General features: G+C 44.9%; 2 long non-coding RNA genes across 2 annotated transcripts; both read right to left on the bottom strand.

Moving 5' to 3' along the window:
* Positions 1-220: 220 nt before the first annotated feature.
* On the bottom strand, positions 221-2976 carry LOC144463871 (uncharacterized). Its single transcript, XR_013491864.1, has 3 exons — positions 2827-2976; positions 1559-1917; positions 221-1434 (listed from the first exon to the last, which is right to left on the bottom strand). It is a non-coding gene; the product is annotated as an uncharacterized LOC144463871 (long non-coding RNA).
* A 2327-nt stretch (positions 2977-5303) lies between these two features.
* On the bottom strand, positions 5304-15583 carry LOC144463870 (uncharacterized). The gene is made up of 4 exons (XR_013491863.1): positions 15405-15583; positions 9236-9281; positions 8227-8281; positions 5304-5595 (listed from the first exon to the last, which is right to left on the bottom strand). It is a non-coding gene; the product is annotated as an uncharacterized LOC144463870 (long non-coding RNA).
* Between the last annotated feature and the right edge of the window lie 1148 nt (positions 15584-16731).

Below are 16731 nucleotides of genomic sequence, written 5' to 3'. Positions count from 1 at the left end.
CCATTGCGCCGCCCGGCGCGATTTCGCGTCTAATCGCGTCTTTGCATTGACTTTGTATGTAATCTTGACGCACGAATTTGCGAAATCGCGTTTGGTGGGAACACAGCATTACTCTAATTAACAGATTTAAATAATCGAAATTTGGGTGTTTGTGAATCGATTCAGATTCGTCCACATCCGAATTGCGATGCATCTAAGAATTGGAAATTTCATTAGTTTCATTAAATCAGATGTTTTAATAACTGATATTTATCAGCTAATATACAAGGATATGATACCAACATAGCTGTGATAAACCTTTATCGGCCAATAATTTAACGGCCACAATATTCATTGTGCATCCCTAAATACTGTTTATTAACACAAAAGTAAATCGAACAATAGGACACATTTTGGATATGTATGTAGTGCATGGTATGAGAGTTAGGATGTAGCTTTGGTTTTGCTCATGTTTTCATTGTTCATTTTTCAGACAGGTATTTTGGCATGTATGTGTAGAAAAAGAAATGGTCTGCTTTTTCTCTGATTGCACTCTGAACTTCTGGATCTACATATATTCGTTGCACAAGGTAGTCCTCCTGCGTCCACACAACAAAGTCGCACCACTGCATCCCTGTGATGAGCAGCTGTCCTTGCACTTCCCAGTAGTACGCGTGGCTCTTCTTTAGTTGAGGGGAACCACATTCCAGTTGCACATACTTGCAGTCAATAAAGTTGTGCACATTTGGGCATTTGAATTCAACAAGTCCAAATTGGGGGTATTCAGTGGGGTCAAAAATAACACCATCAGGGGTGGCAGCAAGCCAGGGGGTAGTCGGGTGAATGACAAGACCACAAGGTGCGTAATTAACATTCACTAGCTGACTGTATTCAGCTGCTGCTGCAGGCTCCATCTTAGCACCCCTCCTCATGTCTGCTGTCTGCTTTGTTCCCTTTAATAAGCGCTCTGCAAGTGACTCTGCAGAGCTCTGGCCTCTGACGTGACACACCTCTCGAAACCTAGAGGCAGTTACCCTTGGTCGGCGGAGCAGATGCCACTCAGAGCAAGAGCTTTACTCACGTGTAGCTTCCTCAATTTTGTGTGCCATCTCCATCGTCACTGTCAAGCTGCTGAGATGTAGTAGCTCCTCTTCGGAGCACACAAACACACAGTCAGATGGCAAGATGTTGTAATCCTCAAGAGGCAAGTGCGGTGTTGGTGGTACGTCATGGTGAAGTGTGATATACCGGGATGTCAGTGCTGGCTTCTGATAAGAAAGAACGCTGCTCCTCTGCACCAGCCCAAAGGCACTTTCCACAAGGGGCTTGTCAGGTCCCATGTTCATCGTGGTCACTAGTGGCCTGTCCTCAATGCTGAATATTGCATATGCCTCCTCAATTCTGAACATGCAGGGTTCTGGTAAGGGACCCACCATATCTCTGTAGCATCCACTCCTACAAAGAATTGTTAAGGTAACACAGCACATTAATAAGGAAAAATAAAGTACGGAAAACATCAAATGAACAAATAGCAACATGCATTGTAATATGGGAAACATTTTTTTACTACTCAAATTACCTCACTCCAGTCTGCACCATCCTGCTTGGTACTGTCTTAGTGAAGACCATGGATTTGATTGGTCCTGGCCTCACACCCTAAGCGAGAAGACATTGACTGTTTGAATGAAAGAGTCACTTAAAAAAATGAGACCATAAACATAACTTAACCTCTTTTTAAGTTACCATTGTTCGCGGTTTGTGCCATTGCTGCTCAGATTCTGTGCAGCTATGCACAGGGGGCACAACTGGAATCTTGAGTTGGGAGTAATGTGCTGTTTGAAACAGCAATGCTACTGTATGACTGCACACAACAGTGCCTGCCACACAGGAGCATTGTGTGTGAGTCACCTCAACTGGTGATGAATCGCGAAGCTTGACCTAAGAAGAAAGAAAAAAAATTAGAAATGTAACCTCTGAACATGGTGAAAAAAAGCTAGCAGGTTATTACGAGTCAAACAGTATGTTATTGTTATTGAACTGTGCTCCTAGAAGAAGCCTACCCCCCTGAATGCTTGACCTTACCCTCTCTGCCGACTAAAATAAATATGTCTAAGTTTCCTTGATAACCATAATACCTTAGATGGTTTACATTAACGGTGTATTCTTAATCTAAATTTGTTTTCTATCATCCAGTCACACACATTTTAATCTTATCCTCATCAACTTGATCAAATGTTCTGACCAATCAAATTAGGTATGATAAAGCAGAGAGATACGTAAAACATTCAAGTTAGTGTGCCTTGAGGCATAAACTTAATTAATGCTCAACTGAGCTGAACTGAACTGAACTGAACTGAACCGAACGGGGATGAACAAATTTTCACAGCTCCCTGCCTACACTCAAACTGTGTGGTGTCTCACTCTTCCTCATTGACCTGTAGCACAGGTCAATGAGGACACTGAATGAAAAAAATACAATTCTCATTACCGTTATATCTGTATTACTCACATAGACACATCTTACAGATGTTACTTCATATGTCGGTAGTAACTTCAGGTAGCTACATAACATTAAGTTACGTTTGTAAACTCATAACAGTATCTAAAACAACACTAGGATTAGTTAACACAATACACTAAAATAGCTATGGCTAAAATAAAACGTTGGGTAAGAAATCACATTATAATATTGTATAGCAATATTAGGAACAGATAAAGGACATAGCGTTACCAACAGACGGGTTAAGTACCGTTAATATAGTAGCTACCGCTAAACTTGTACAATGGAAGCTAACAGTTAGCATTTGACATTAGCTAGCGTTAGTTAGTTAATAGTCGTTTTCTTACCTTCATAGTTGTGTATATATGATGCAGCATATAATTTAAAACCTTTGTCTAATTTGCTGGTTGGAGTTTTAGTAGTCCTGCAAATCCGATGAACATCAGTGATGTTTAACTTCGGCAGCTCCTGTAAACACCGGGTGTAGAACGTCGCCATCGCTGAACCGGAAACAGTCGAGCAGCACTAAGTCAAACCAGGAAGTGTTTGTGCAATCAGCGCATAGGGCCCTCAGTCTTAGCACAACAGAAAGCTGAGGCCTCTGTCTTACCTGTCCTCAAATTGTATGCTCATAATGACATCATTACGCTGTGTTACATGTAGTGCACAACTGCATAATAACATGCTGGGGAGGAATAAATAAACGCCTTATCAATCTGCTCATAAAAAGTGAGCATATCTCAAACATTAGATAATATACATAGCTCAAATAACTTAAGGGCATCATGTTTCTATCATGTTGTCATGTTTCTTTATTTAAACATTTTTTGAATCATTATGTTTTGTATTTATTTTGTAAAAATCTGAGGAAAAAACACCATTTTTTCTAACAGCACAATTTCAATATTTTTTTTCTTAAGTATTGTGGTTTGTTGACTTACATAACCTTTTAGCTTAGTTTTTACAGATCTCAAGGATATGAGGCATTTTATTTGAAGAAATGACATCACATAAGCAAAAACACCAATGTAGGCACTGGCGAACCATTTCTATTTAAGAGTTCAAAGGATTAAGAGTGATTTTGGAGAACCTGTGACACTTTATTAACATGGTTGTGCACAAGCTTGTCAGGGCACCATCATAACCACCTAAGGTTTACAAGTTAATTTAATTCATGTGTTTTATTAATTTACAACAATACATTTACAGTGTTTGTGCAGTTAACTGTTTACATATTTAAGTACACAATTATTATTTACATATTGACATGTTAAAGTATTCACAGCAGCAGTGTTAACAACAATTAAATAATTTGCTGGCTCTGCCTCAGTAATTCTCACACACATTTACCTCAGTTTAAGTCCTTCTAGCTTCTCATTGGTTAATTAAGAGACATGTGACCTATAACAAGGAAGTGTAACCTGGAAATGTGTTTGTTGTGAAGCTGTGTGGAGAAAAGTAAAGTTCTGCCTAAGAGAATATCCATCTCAATCCTGCTGTGTACTCCCAACAAGTGTAATGCAACTACCATACATTGAACCCTCAACGTTACAACCATGACAAGACACCTGTTATAAATATGAACAAGTCTTTATGAATGTTTATGACTGTTGTGTCATTCAGTCAAGTATGACATTTTTAATGCACAGTTCACATGTGAAGGACATGAATGCACCAACTGCTGCATCTACACTGTAAAAAAAAAAAAAAGTTAAAAAAACGGTAAATGACTGGCAGCTACGGCTGCCAAACAAAAACTGTCAAATAAAAGTAAAATATTGTAATTCAAATAAAGTGCAAAAACATTAAATTTACAGAAATTGTCATTGAAGGTTCTGCAGAAAAATACTGTTATTTTACAGATTTTTCCTCAATTATTACAATCAAATATTTTCAATAAAGTGATAATTCTGAAGTTTTTGCAGAAAAATACCGTTATTTTACAGATTTTTACAAAATTATTACAATCAAACACCTTCAATAAAGTGACGATTCAAAAATTTCTGCACAAAAATACTGTAATTTTACAGATCTCTACTAAATTATTATGATCAAACACCTTCAATAAACCCCAAAACACCTTTAAAATGCGGTCAAATGACTGGCAGCAACGGCTGCAAAACAAAAACTGTAAAATGAAAGTAAAATATCCTAAAAAACCTTACATTTACAGACATTTTCATTAAAGGTTGTGCAGAAAATTCCATAATTTGACAGATTTTTCCTAAATTATTACAATCAAACGCCTTCAATAAAGTGTCAACACATGCTCAAGATTGTAAAATAACAAAGTAAGAAGTCTGAATACACTGCATAAAAAAGATTAAAATCATCTGTAACTTGCAGTGTTTGTTTAGATGTAAAATAATGTTAAAAAAAACTGTAGAAGTACAAACTCCAATATTTAATGGTTCAGTTTTTTGTAGAGTTTTAAAGTAATATATTTAATATTTTAACTACTGTACTGATTAATAGCAGACCCAATCCTCATAAAATATAATATGTAAGATTATTGTGAAATATCCTCAACTGAAAATATACTTAAGAAATACAAAGTAGATACATCTAAAGATTTTCAGTTTCAATTAAAGTGGGGAGGGGAAACATAATTAAAAATGAAGTACAAACCACAACTGATTCTAAAACCGTTTATTTAATGTATTCAGATGTAAATTTACAATATCAACCAATTACTCACAAACAGTTCTTCAGAGCCCTCCAGGAGGTACTGAAAAACTAAAAATTATATTTCTCCATGTCTCTATTTTGTCTGTTAGCATTACCATCATGATGAATTCATAATTTCACCTTTGAAAATGGTGGAGAGTCATTGACAGGGTGGTGGTCTGCTGTTTTTAGCTTGTTTTTTCCTGTTCAATTTTCTATTATTTTCTACAATATTCTCCTGACCCCTGGGGGTTCTGTAAACTGTAGTTCTGGAAATATTTGTGGACAAGCATCTTTTAATTTAGAATCCTACCTATACAGTGCATTAAGTTAAAACAAAACATACCACAAAAGGTCAATGAATCTGTACCAGAAGTGACAGTGCAACATGGCAGATAACGAAGAATCCTCCTCCAAATTGGCAGCAATCAGTTGGATCTTTTGTGCATCTGCAAGGAAAAAGGGGAAAAAAGGACACAATAAGATTCGCTGAAAAGTCCTTCCTGTAAAAAGTAGGATTTTGTTTTTTACCATTTCTTTTAAAATGCTGTTAAAAGGTTCTAGTCCAAAAAACACAGTTTCACAGTTGTTGTAGCATTTTCCCAAACAATTGCATTAAACAGTAATTACATTTCAAATGTGAAAAACATCTTTAAAATGCCTCCGGGTCTGGTCTGGTGTAATCAAAATCTTCCAAAGCCCCAATATGCAGAGTTGACTTATTTACACCATGTTTTCAGGCCGGAATTCTCAGGTTCTTAGCTCTGAGTCATGTTCAAGCACACCTATGGTTCACACTAGGGCTGTCAAAGTTGCTCAAAAATGATGTTCGAATATTCCTTCTAGGAATAACTCATAGGTTTGAACCATTCAAAAAAAAAAAATTTCACCCCATTATGTCCACAAGAGTGCAAACTAATACAAGGAAACACACTTGTATATATATATTAATACAAGGAAACATAACTACTTGTAGGTATTTTTATTTCAACATGAACGTCTTTGAAAACATTTACATACCTACACATTAAAACACATAAAACAATTATCTGTAACATTACGTTATAAACGACCGCGGACCTCTCACTCGCCCGCCCTCTCTGACCCGTCACGCCAGGGCCACACCACCCGCGGAAGTGCTGCGAATAGCCTCGAAGCGCCGAGAAGCGAAGCCAGTTTCCTTTCGGTGCCCATGTTAACCGATTGTGTCATCCACACCGTGGCCGGCTCGCGCCCTGCAGCGATTGTTCCGGCGTCTGGTCTATTTTCTGCACAAGCCGCGAGCGAATGTGTCAAGCAGTACGTTCAGTGCAGTGGCCCAGGCCAACGCCCACTCGCAAAGAGGACAGCTGCGGTGGTGTTTTTTTTCTCTCCACAATCGAATATCAATTTTCACATTCGAAGGTCCATTTTTTTTTTCCCAAATTGGAATTTAAATTCGAATTTAGAATAATAATTTAGACAGCCCTAGTTCACACCCACAGGTCAGACATGTGAACATAGCTCCCATCTAAGGATTTTAACTAAAAACATGATGTAAATTATGACTTTTCAAGTCAACTTTGGGGCTTTGGGAGACTTGGGTTACACCAGATGAGCAGTATGGAGGCATTTTACGTGTTTTGTAATGTTTGCAACAAAGACATGTCAGTTGTTAGGGAGGAGACTGCAGGCTGTTTTTATGTGAAACTCCAGGAGTGTTTTTGAATTGAAAAAATTCACTCGTCCTTGTATTGGCATGAGAGTGAGTAGATAATGACTAAATTATCATTCAAAGTGAACTATTCTTTTTTTAAAAATCATTTACATTTTCTATATGAGACATTCTGGCAATGTAAACAGAGTACTGTCTGCTTTTAGATTGCTAATTGTTAAATGTTTACCAATTTAAACATGCAGTTTAGAGGCATTCGGATGGTAGTAGGCACTGCAGGAAAAAACACAGATAATCCAGTGCGGACTACATGAGGTGCCGAAAAAACTAGCAGCGGCCTGCGGTAAAAAAGTTGATCCAGAGTCAGCTTTTGCCAGAACGCAGCCTGACGCTGCAGTAAGGTGACACAATGCCTGCTACCATCTGAATTCACCCTTATTCATGTCTGTCTTAGCGCTCCCATCAGAAAAATGTGAAACAACAAAATAAGGAAGACGTGGATTCATAACACATTTCACAGGTGTATCATAATAAGATAAAAACAGATATACCTAAAAACAAAAGATCCCAATTGTTACACCAAAATTAAACCACCATCTAATAATTTTCTTTCCCTCAATGTTCTCCTGAGAATTGAATAAAGGACTGATGATGATGACTATGTCTTTGAAAATGGTCTATCCCCCTTTCAGTGTGCCAACTTTGAGTAAGGAAGACAAAAATAAAAGTTAGTTCTTCTATCGCTATTGGTGGACATGTCTTGCAAATGTACTTTTATGAGATCATCAACCCCCTAAACCACTTTTTTTTCAGCTGAAAACTATCTGGGTATTTACAGTAGCAATGTTTCCAAATTACCCAAAGGTAAGCAGGTAGCACACACAGGTCTTAGAAAAAGTAGATACATCTCGATTTCACCAGTTTATTTGGCCATGTCAACTAAACATGCTAATGTTTCGGCCTGGTGGCCTTCATCAGAGCATTTCATGCGTTAGCATGTTTAGTTGACATGGCCAAATAAACTGGTGAAATCAAGATGTGTCTACCTTTTCTGAAGATCTGTGTGTGCTACCTGCCTACCTCTGGGTAATTTGGATGCAACTGTAGTTTTGGTTTAGCGCCACACACCAATAGTGAGAGAGCACATCTTAACAAAGACCTACTACTATTTAGCAATGTTGTTGATTGATTCAGGTCTAAATCTTGACATTTTACTGCAAATAGTTTAAAATCTGTATGTGGAGTGCCCTCTACAGGTTGAAACCCGGCTATTACATTTGAATTTTATCTGGAGGCAGATGATGTATTTGGAGGCGCCTCACAGTGCACCCCACACTCACTAAAAATCATAATTAATAATAGTATGTAATCACAATTTAAGCTTTGGAATAGTGGTCATATCTTACATACTGCAGTTGATACTTACCAATGATGGACTAGGGTGCCTGTTCTCCCCCGTAAACCCTGCTCCAATGCTTGTCCTAAAAAATATAAGCAAGTTTCTCATCATTAGCAGTCATCAGTGTTGGAGGTGAGAATGTATAATGTACTCATAATGAAAAAGGCAGTTGCACATACATAACAAGGCTGTGTCAAATACTGTATTACATCTTTGTAACTTTCTCCAAGACAAGCACAAGCAGTATCATATAGAGCTGCAACAATATGAGTCAACACAGAGCTGGCGAGTTCAGCGCGCAGGCTGCGCGGAGGAATACATGACGTGAGTCGGTTAGTTTCAGGTAAACTTTTTTCCGACCAATTAATGCACTGGAAAAAGTAGTATTTATGGCGTACACTTAAACTGTGGTATTATTTTGAGATGTGAGTTCTTGTAGGCAGTGAAAATATGCTGTTTGCCTGGCTGCACTCTGTGTGCTGTGGGTAACTGAGAGAGAGCAGAGAGCAATCTACTACATCTAATATACTTAGAGGCTATTTGTACATCATACAACCCCACTTTAAAAAACTGAACTATCACTTTAAGCCCAGGAAAACGATATTATGATCTACAAAATCTGACAATATAACAATATCTAGTCTCAAATCACAATAAGATCTAATATCGGTACATTGTCCAGCCCTATTGGAACAGAACCTGAATGAAGAAAATATATGATTGAAAAAAATATTTTCGCTTATTTTAAAGGCTTAAAGGGATGCATAACAATGCCATTTTCACTGTATTTCCATTTCTTATGAAACTGTATGGTAAGTGTTGTTAGTGTGGTAACACGTTATAGCTTATAATCATAAATAATAATGAGCAAATAAAAAATCCGAGTGACATCCCTCAAGGCAGTTTTGCCGGTTTTATTGGAGGTATTAAGAAGCAATAAAAGAGCTGATACCACAATACATTTTTTCATTTCAACAATGCATATTGTCACATTTTGATATCACTGTCTTTATGTCAGGATAACATGAATACTCACTGGCTCTGAAGATCTTGTGGCAGGAGCTTTTTCATTCCCAAAATTTCTAGATCATGAGAGGAAAACACACACAGATACACAGACATTCTCTATCATCTCGAGACTATCTCTCCACTCCGTTACATATTCCATATGTACGGGGTATGATCCCCCTGCTTGTCAGGGTACGTGGATAATTCTTTAAGACACACCGGCTTGCCCGGCCATGCCCCATTGCGTAGCTATAAAGCGCCTGCGCTGGCGTGTAATCACTGATTGTTTGATCTCCACTTGTGCGTCAGGGTGCAGTGTCTCACAATCCGTATTGCAGAAAAAAAGAAAAGAATTGAGCTGTAAGGAAAGAGAAGGAAGGTGTACAGCTTTGAGTCCGCTTACCTGTGTAAGTCGGGGTGTTTGTCTTTGGCAGCCTCCCTGGATTGCTGTATCCTAGAGCTCTTTCTGCCCTGTGTCAGCAGAGTCATCATCCTGCCTGGTCGAGCCGGAGGTTGTCTGGCTCCCAACAGCGGTGGCTGTGTGTTATTCCCAGCGTATTGCTCGCGGCTCGTGAGCTAACGCGCTTGGTGGATACACGCTGTGTGCTGACGGGTTTTTGCTTTAAGCGTTCTCTCACCGGTGTATTGCTCGCGGCTTGTGAGCTAACACGCTTGGTGAATACGTGCTGAGTGCTGATGGTTTTTGCTTTAAGCGTTCTCTCACCGGCGTATTGCTCGCGGCTTGTGAGCTGACGCGCTTAGTGAGGTCCACGTTGAGCATTGTCTGTCCTGGTCTGGTCGAGCCGGAGGTCTCTGACTCCCGGCTTTGGCGGAGTTTCTCCCCAGCGTATTGATCGCGGCTCGTGCGCTCGGCGGCGACCTCTCTCCCTCTCCCAGTTCAAGCACCCCCCCCCGCCCGCTCACCCCCTCATAACGTACGGCTCCCACAGCGGCCGGCACGCAGAGTAAACTTCAAAAAAAAAAAAAAATATATATATATATATATATATAAAGCAAAGTTAGCTGCGGTGCTACTGGCTAACAGTACACAGGAAGTGGTGGAGTACTTCCGGGTTCTGGTCCCTGGCAGTATGGCACATCAGGAGGGACATTGCTGTGTGGGTTGTGGGGTGGCCATGCCCCTAGAGAATGGGCATGATAGCTGCGCACTATGTTTGGGACATGAGCATGCTCTGGTTTCTAAGGAGAATCCTCAGTCATGCATGGACTGTTTTATTTTGCCTGCACGTACTAGGGAGGCTCGTTGTCACCTTTTTGTTGCAAAGCGTGCAGGCTCCCAGATTTCTGAAGGGCCTAGGCAGAAAACTGGGAGAATGGCTGCAGCCTCGGAGGGAAGGGCATGTTCAGGAGTCTGGCAGGCTCCATTGCCTCCTCTTTAGCCTATGGTGGTCCGACCTCCACTTAGCTCCTTCTTTCCCCCGCCTTCAGAGTTAGGCAGGGAGGACGAGGAGGCCGAGGAGGAGGACGTGGATGTGCAAACCGTCTTTTCCTCTGAGGACAACGACCTCTCTTGTGCACAGCAGACAGTGGGCCAAATAACAAGAGGGGAGTTAGCCCGCCGTTTTGAGGAGGTGATTAACAGGGCTTCCAGGGCTCTGGGCGTTGCCCTCCCTGAGAACCCCCGAGCCACCTCCTCTAGGTTTGAGGAGGATATGGAGGTGCGCCCTGCATCTACCCAGGTGCCCCTCCTACCTTACTTTAAAGAGCTGCTGTGCCAGCAGTTCCACTCTCCAGCGGCGGCTCACAAGTGGTCTGCGACATGTCGCCGGTTCTCCAATGTGCATGACAGGGACCAGATTGCCTGTGGGCCACTTCCCCCAGTGGACCAAACCCTCACCCCTCTAGTTTCTCCCTCCAGCTCCATCCTTGGTAATGTCACCTGCTCCAGCAAGAACTGCAGGGTTATGGGTAGTCTGCTCACTAAGCTACATAAGGCTATGGTAGTGCAGACTCGGCTGGCCAATATTGGGGCTATTCTGTCCCTTTACCTCCGCGACTTGTCTCGTCGGGTTCAGGATGACACCAGTGTAGGTGAGGAGCTGCAGACGGCCTTCTCATGCCTCTCCTCGGTGATGAAGGAGCAGGCTGGGGCAGCAGGCAGTGCCTTGGCTTCCTTCTGGGTGGTTAGGCGCCACTTGTGGCTGTCTCAATCCCAGCTACAGCAGGGGGATAGAGACTGCCTGCTTAAAGTGCCGGTGGAACCCACTGCTATGTTTGGGCCTCATGCTACCGCCTTGATGCAGCAGGCACAGGAGAGCCGTCGCTGTGCGAAGGAGGTCTCAGGGGGCCTTGCCAGGCGTGTCACGGGCTCTAGGGGGTCAAGACCGTCTCGGTCTCAGCCTGCACCAACTCCGGAGGCCTCGACATGGGGTTAAGGGGATCTCAGACTCCAGTTGGAGGCTTCCCGGCGGGGTAGGTACCGCCGACAGGGCAGAAGAAGAGGACCACCTGCTAAGGCCATGGGGTCCTCCAAGCGCCCCCCACCCTCCTGACAATTACCAGGCCCTGGCCAACCTGTCTCCTCCGCCTGCCTCTCACGAGACGGCCTGGTTGGCCCTGGGAGCGGACCCATGGGTGGTCTCAACCATGACCCATGGATACCGTCTCCAGTTTTCACGCCGGCCACTTGTAACAAGGAAACCCACCTTTACAACGGTGAGCGATCCTCAACGGAGACTAGTTTTGGAGGCGGAGCTGTCCACCCTCCTGGAGAAGGCGGCTATAAGGGAGGTGGCCTCTGGGGATCACCAGGCTGGGTTTTTCTCCCACTACTTCCTGACCCCAAAGAAGGATGGGGGGCTTCGCCCGATTCTGGACCTCAGGGGGCTCAACAGGTATCTCTGGCCCCTACGATACCGGTTCCTGACAGTCCCCAGGGTGAGACAGGTGGTCACGGCAGAGGACTGGTTTGCCACTATAGACCTCAAGGATGCGTATTTCCAGATACCCATCTGGAGGGGTCACTGGCGGTTCCTGCGCTTTGGTTTCGCAGGCAGGGTGTATGAGTTTCGGGTGCTGCCATTCGGTATTTCTCTGGCACCCCGAACCTTCACTCGCTGTATGGATGCGGCCCTCTCCCCCTGAGGCAGAGAGGAATCGGGATCCTAAATTACCTTGATGACTGGCTGGTCTGTGCAGTCTCAGAGGAACAGTGCCGCCACCACGTAGCCCTGCTGTTGGAGCACGTTCAGCGCCTAGGTCTGCACCTGAACTACAAGAAGAGCAGGCTCCAGCCTTCCCAGGTTACGACCTTCCTGGGGATGGTCCTGGACTCGAGGAGGGCGACAGTTACGTTGATCCTGGAGAGGCAGCAGGCCCTCAGAACTTGCCTTGCCCTTTTCCAGTTGCACGCTCGGGTCAACTGGGGACTCTGCCTTCACCTCATGGGCTTAATGGCAGCCATAGTGTAGGCGGTCCTCCTTGCCCTCTTGCACATGCGGCCTGTACAGAGATGCCTGCTGGGTTTGGGTCTGTGCCCTCAGAGGTCCCACAAGACCAAAGTGGTAGTCTCTCGGAGGCTCCACAGGGCCCTCCAGTGGTGGAAGGTCCCAGCAAACATCGCGGTAGGCCGGGCTCTGGGTCCAGTGGTCTATCGCCAGCTGGTGTACACGGATGCATCCTTCTCAGGGTGGGGTGCAGTACACGAAGGCCGCGGCATCAATGGTGTCTGGACCGGCCGGTGGCTGTGTCAGCACATAAATGTCCTAGAGCTGAGGGCAGTTCTCCTCGCTCTGCGTCATTTCCTGCCGAGGCTGAGGGATCATCACGTCATTGTCCGCACCGACAGTACAGTGACGGCTGCTTACATCAACAGGCAGGGGGGCCTGGGCTCCCCTGCCCTGTGCAAGCTGGCAACCACTCTGTGGCAGTGGGCTCACCCGCTCTTCCTCTCACTCAGGGCTGTGCATGTGCCAGGGGCACTGAACTGCGCGGCAGACATCATGTTGAGAGGAGGGCCCCAGCCGGGGGAGTGGAGACTCCACCCTTAGGTGGTCTCCGAGATATGGCGCCGCTTCGGCAGGGCAGAGGTCGACCTGTTCGCGTCCAGGGAGTCGACGCATTGCCCGCTCTTCTTCTCCTCCCAGAGGAACGGCGATCCCCCCTTAGGGTGGGATGCTCTGGCTCATCCGTGGCCCCGGGTTCTGCTCTACGCCTTTCCTCCCTTCACTCTTCTCCACCCTCTTCTCCGAAGAGTTCTGGTGGAGCAGGTACAGCTTATATTGGTGGCACCTATGTGGCCCCACATGCTGTGGTTCTCGGCGATTCTGCCTCTGCTGGACGGGCTGCCATGGGAGCTCCCGCACCGGAGGGACCTGCTCTCCCAGGCGAATGGAGCCCTGTTCCACCCCTTTCCAGCGGGGCTCAGGCTGGTGGCTTGGCCCCTGAGAGGGAAAGGCTCCTGGCCTTAGGATTGCCAGAGCCTGTGGTGGCAACATTGCGGCATGCCCGGGCACCATCCACGAGGGCTGCTTATTCGCACCGTTGGCAGGTGTTTACCAGCTGGTGTGAGTCTCAGCAGGTGGACCCCTACTTGACTCCAGCTCAGGAGATCCTGCGGTTCTTGCAGTCCCAGCTTGAGGCACAGAAAGCTGCTGTAACACTGCAAGGGTTGGTGGCAGCAATCAAGGCAGTGCGTATCGGCAAGTTTGCACTGAGAGTGGAGGACTGTGTCCTCATTTCCCGGTTCCTTCGGGGGGGCCCAGCGACTCACGGTGTGTACCACTGGTCCGGCAGTTCCCCCTTGGGACTTGGATGTCGTCCTTGGGGCCCTTCAGCATTCCCCCTTTGAACCCCTTGGGGGTGCTGATTTGAAGTGGCTCTCCATGAAAACCGCCTTTCTGCTCGCCGTCACTTCGGCGAGAAGAGTGAGTGAAGTCCATACCTTGTCGGTGCATGGTGACTGTTGTCGGTTCTCCCCGGATGGCTCGAGTGTGGTTCTCCGCCCCAACCCAGCCTTCCTGCCTAAGGTCCTTACCGAGTTCCGTCTGTCTCAGTCAGTCGAGCTTAGGTCTTTCTCCTCTCCTAGTGCTGGCAAGGAGGTTGAGCAGGGCCAGTCTGCTCTGTGCCCGGTCAGGGCCTTGACAGAGTACATTCGGCGCATTCAGGCGGTCCGGAGGTCTGACCAGCTCTTTGTGTGTTATGACCCTGGGTGTTTAGGCAGGCCTTTGTCGAAGTCCAGGCTGTCACACTGGATCGTAGACACTATTCGGCAGGCTTATGTACTGTCGGGTGTGCCTGTTCCATCAGGGGTTCAGGCACATTCCACTTGGAGTGTGGCTGCCTCATGGGCCTTGTGGCGGAGGGCCTCCCTTGCTTCCATATGCTCCGCCGCCACGTGGTCATCCCAGTCGACCTTTACCAGGTTCTACCGTTTAAACGTGGCCGCCAGCCCCTCATTTGGGGAGCGGGTGCTGGGCGTGGCCAGACGGTAGACATTTTTGTCTCCCCCTCAGCCTTGCATCTTGCAGGCTGATTGAGCGGCTGGTCCGTGAACAGGATGGCCTTTGCGTCTTGCAGGGCCCCTGCCTGTCCCCCTTGGGTTAGCCTTGCGTCTTGCGGGCTTCCCGGGCAGCCCTTCCCTCCCATGGGTGGCCCACTCCTGTAAGTTGTATATAGTGTACATTTGTAAATAGTTCGATTGTTGCACATTGTGGTGTGGGATTGTGGGCTGCACCGTCTCCTCACGGGGTGTCTTAAAGATCTACCCCGTACATATGGAATATGTAACGGAGTGGAGAGATAGTCTCGAGACGATAGAGAACGTATGGTTACACTGTAACCTTGGTTCTCTGAGTGAAGAGACTATCTCTCCAATCCTTAGGCCACTCGGAGACACGTTTCGATCAAAACTATCAGTGATTACACGCCAGCGCAGGCGCTTTATAGCTACGCAATGGGGCGTGGCCGGGCAAGCCGGTGTGTCTTAAAGAATTATCCACGTACCCTGACAAGCAGGGGGATCATACCCCGTACATATGGAATATGTAACGGAGTGGAGAGATAGTCTCTTCACTCAGAGAACCAAGGTTACAGTGTAACCATACGTTATCAACCATTGGCTTACTGTTGGAGACATGGGCATGCAAAGTACTACTCAGCAGCTTCACAGAAAACATTCTCATTGTGACTGATCTGAACTTGCTTTCATGAAACAAATCCAATACTGTGTGTCTTGCCTCTGTTTGTCCATCTGTCCCTGGGTTTAATTATGCACCCCACCATCCAGTGATATCTTGTCACTCCTGGTTCTTCAGCCTTCTCGTGATCTCACAGGTGATGCACTGCAAGGGGTCCTTTACTGTGTGAAATACAGTTTGGACACAGTGAAGAATATGGTAAATGGATTGTACTTATATAACGCCTTTCTAGTCTTATCAACCACTCAAAGTGCTCTAAATTCATGTCTATCATTTACCTATTCATACACATTCATACACTCATAGCGGGTGCTAGGGGTGCCAACCAGCTCATCAGCAGGATCTACGTTAATCATTTACACACATACTTTCACATGCTCTGTCTCTATCTGTTAATTATTTCTCTCTCTGTATACTGTACATATGTACATACATAGACACATACATATATATACTGTATACTGTGTGTATATATATTATGTATATAGTACATACAGTCAGGTCCATAATTATTTGGACAATGATACAGTTGTCGTCATTTTGGCTCTGTACACCACCACAATGGGTTTTAAATGAAACAATGAATACCTGCTTAAAGTGCAGACTCTCAGCTTTCATTTAAGGCTTTTTTCAAAAATGTAGTATGAACCGTGTAGGAATGACAACCATTTCTTCACACAGTCCCCCAACTTTAAGGGCTCATAAGTATTTGGACAAACTAACATAATCATCAATTAAACAGTCAGTTTTAATACTTGGTTGCAAATCCTTTACAGTCAATGTCTGCCTGAAGTGTTGGACACATAGGCATCATCAGATGCTGGGCTTCTTCCCTGGTGATGCTCTGCCAGCCCTTTACTGTAGCCGTCTGCACTTCCTGCTTGTGTTTTGGGTGTTTTGCCCTCAGTTTTGGCTTCAGCAAGAGAAACACATGCTCAATTGGATTCAGGTCAGATGATATGACTTGGCCATTGCACAACATTCCACTTCTTTGCCATAAAAATGTCTTTGGTTGCTTTTGCAATATGCTTCAGGTCAATGTCCATCTGCACTGTGAAGCATCGTCTAATGAGTTTTGAAGCATTTGGTTGAATCTGAGCAGATAATGGTGCCCCAAACACTTCAGCTTCCATCCTGCTGCTCTTCTCAGCAGTCACATCATCAATAAATACGAGAGAACCAGTTCCACTGGCAGCCATACATGGCCATGACATAACAGTACCTCCACCATGCTTCACTGATGAGGTGGTGTGCTTTGGATCATGAGCAGTTCCTTCCCTTCTTCCTTCTGTTGTCTTCCCATCATTCTGGTAGTTGATCTTTGTTTTATCTGTCCATAGTATGCTGTTCCACAACTGTACAGGCT

Source organism: Epinephelus lanceolatus, chromosome 7 (genome assembly GCF_041903045.1).
Source record: "Epinephelus lanceolatus isolate andai-2023 chromosome 7, ASM4190304v1, whole genome shotgun sequence".
Lineage (NCBI taxonomy): Eukaryota > Metazoa > Chordata > Actinopteri > Perciformes > Serranidae > Epinephelus > Epinephelus lanceolatus.
The sequence above is the reverse complement of the archived record's forward strand: the minus strand, read 5'-3'. Positions and strand labels throughout refer to the sequence as shown.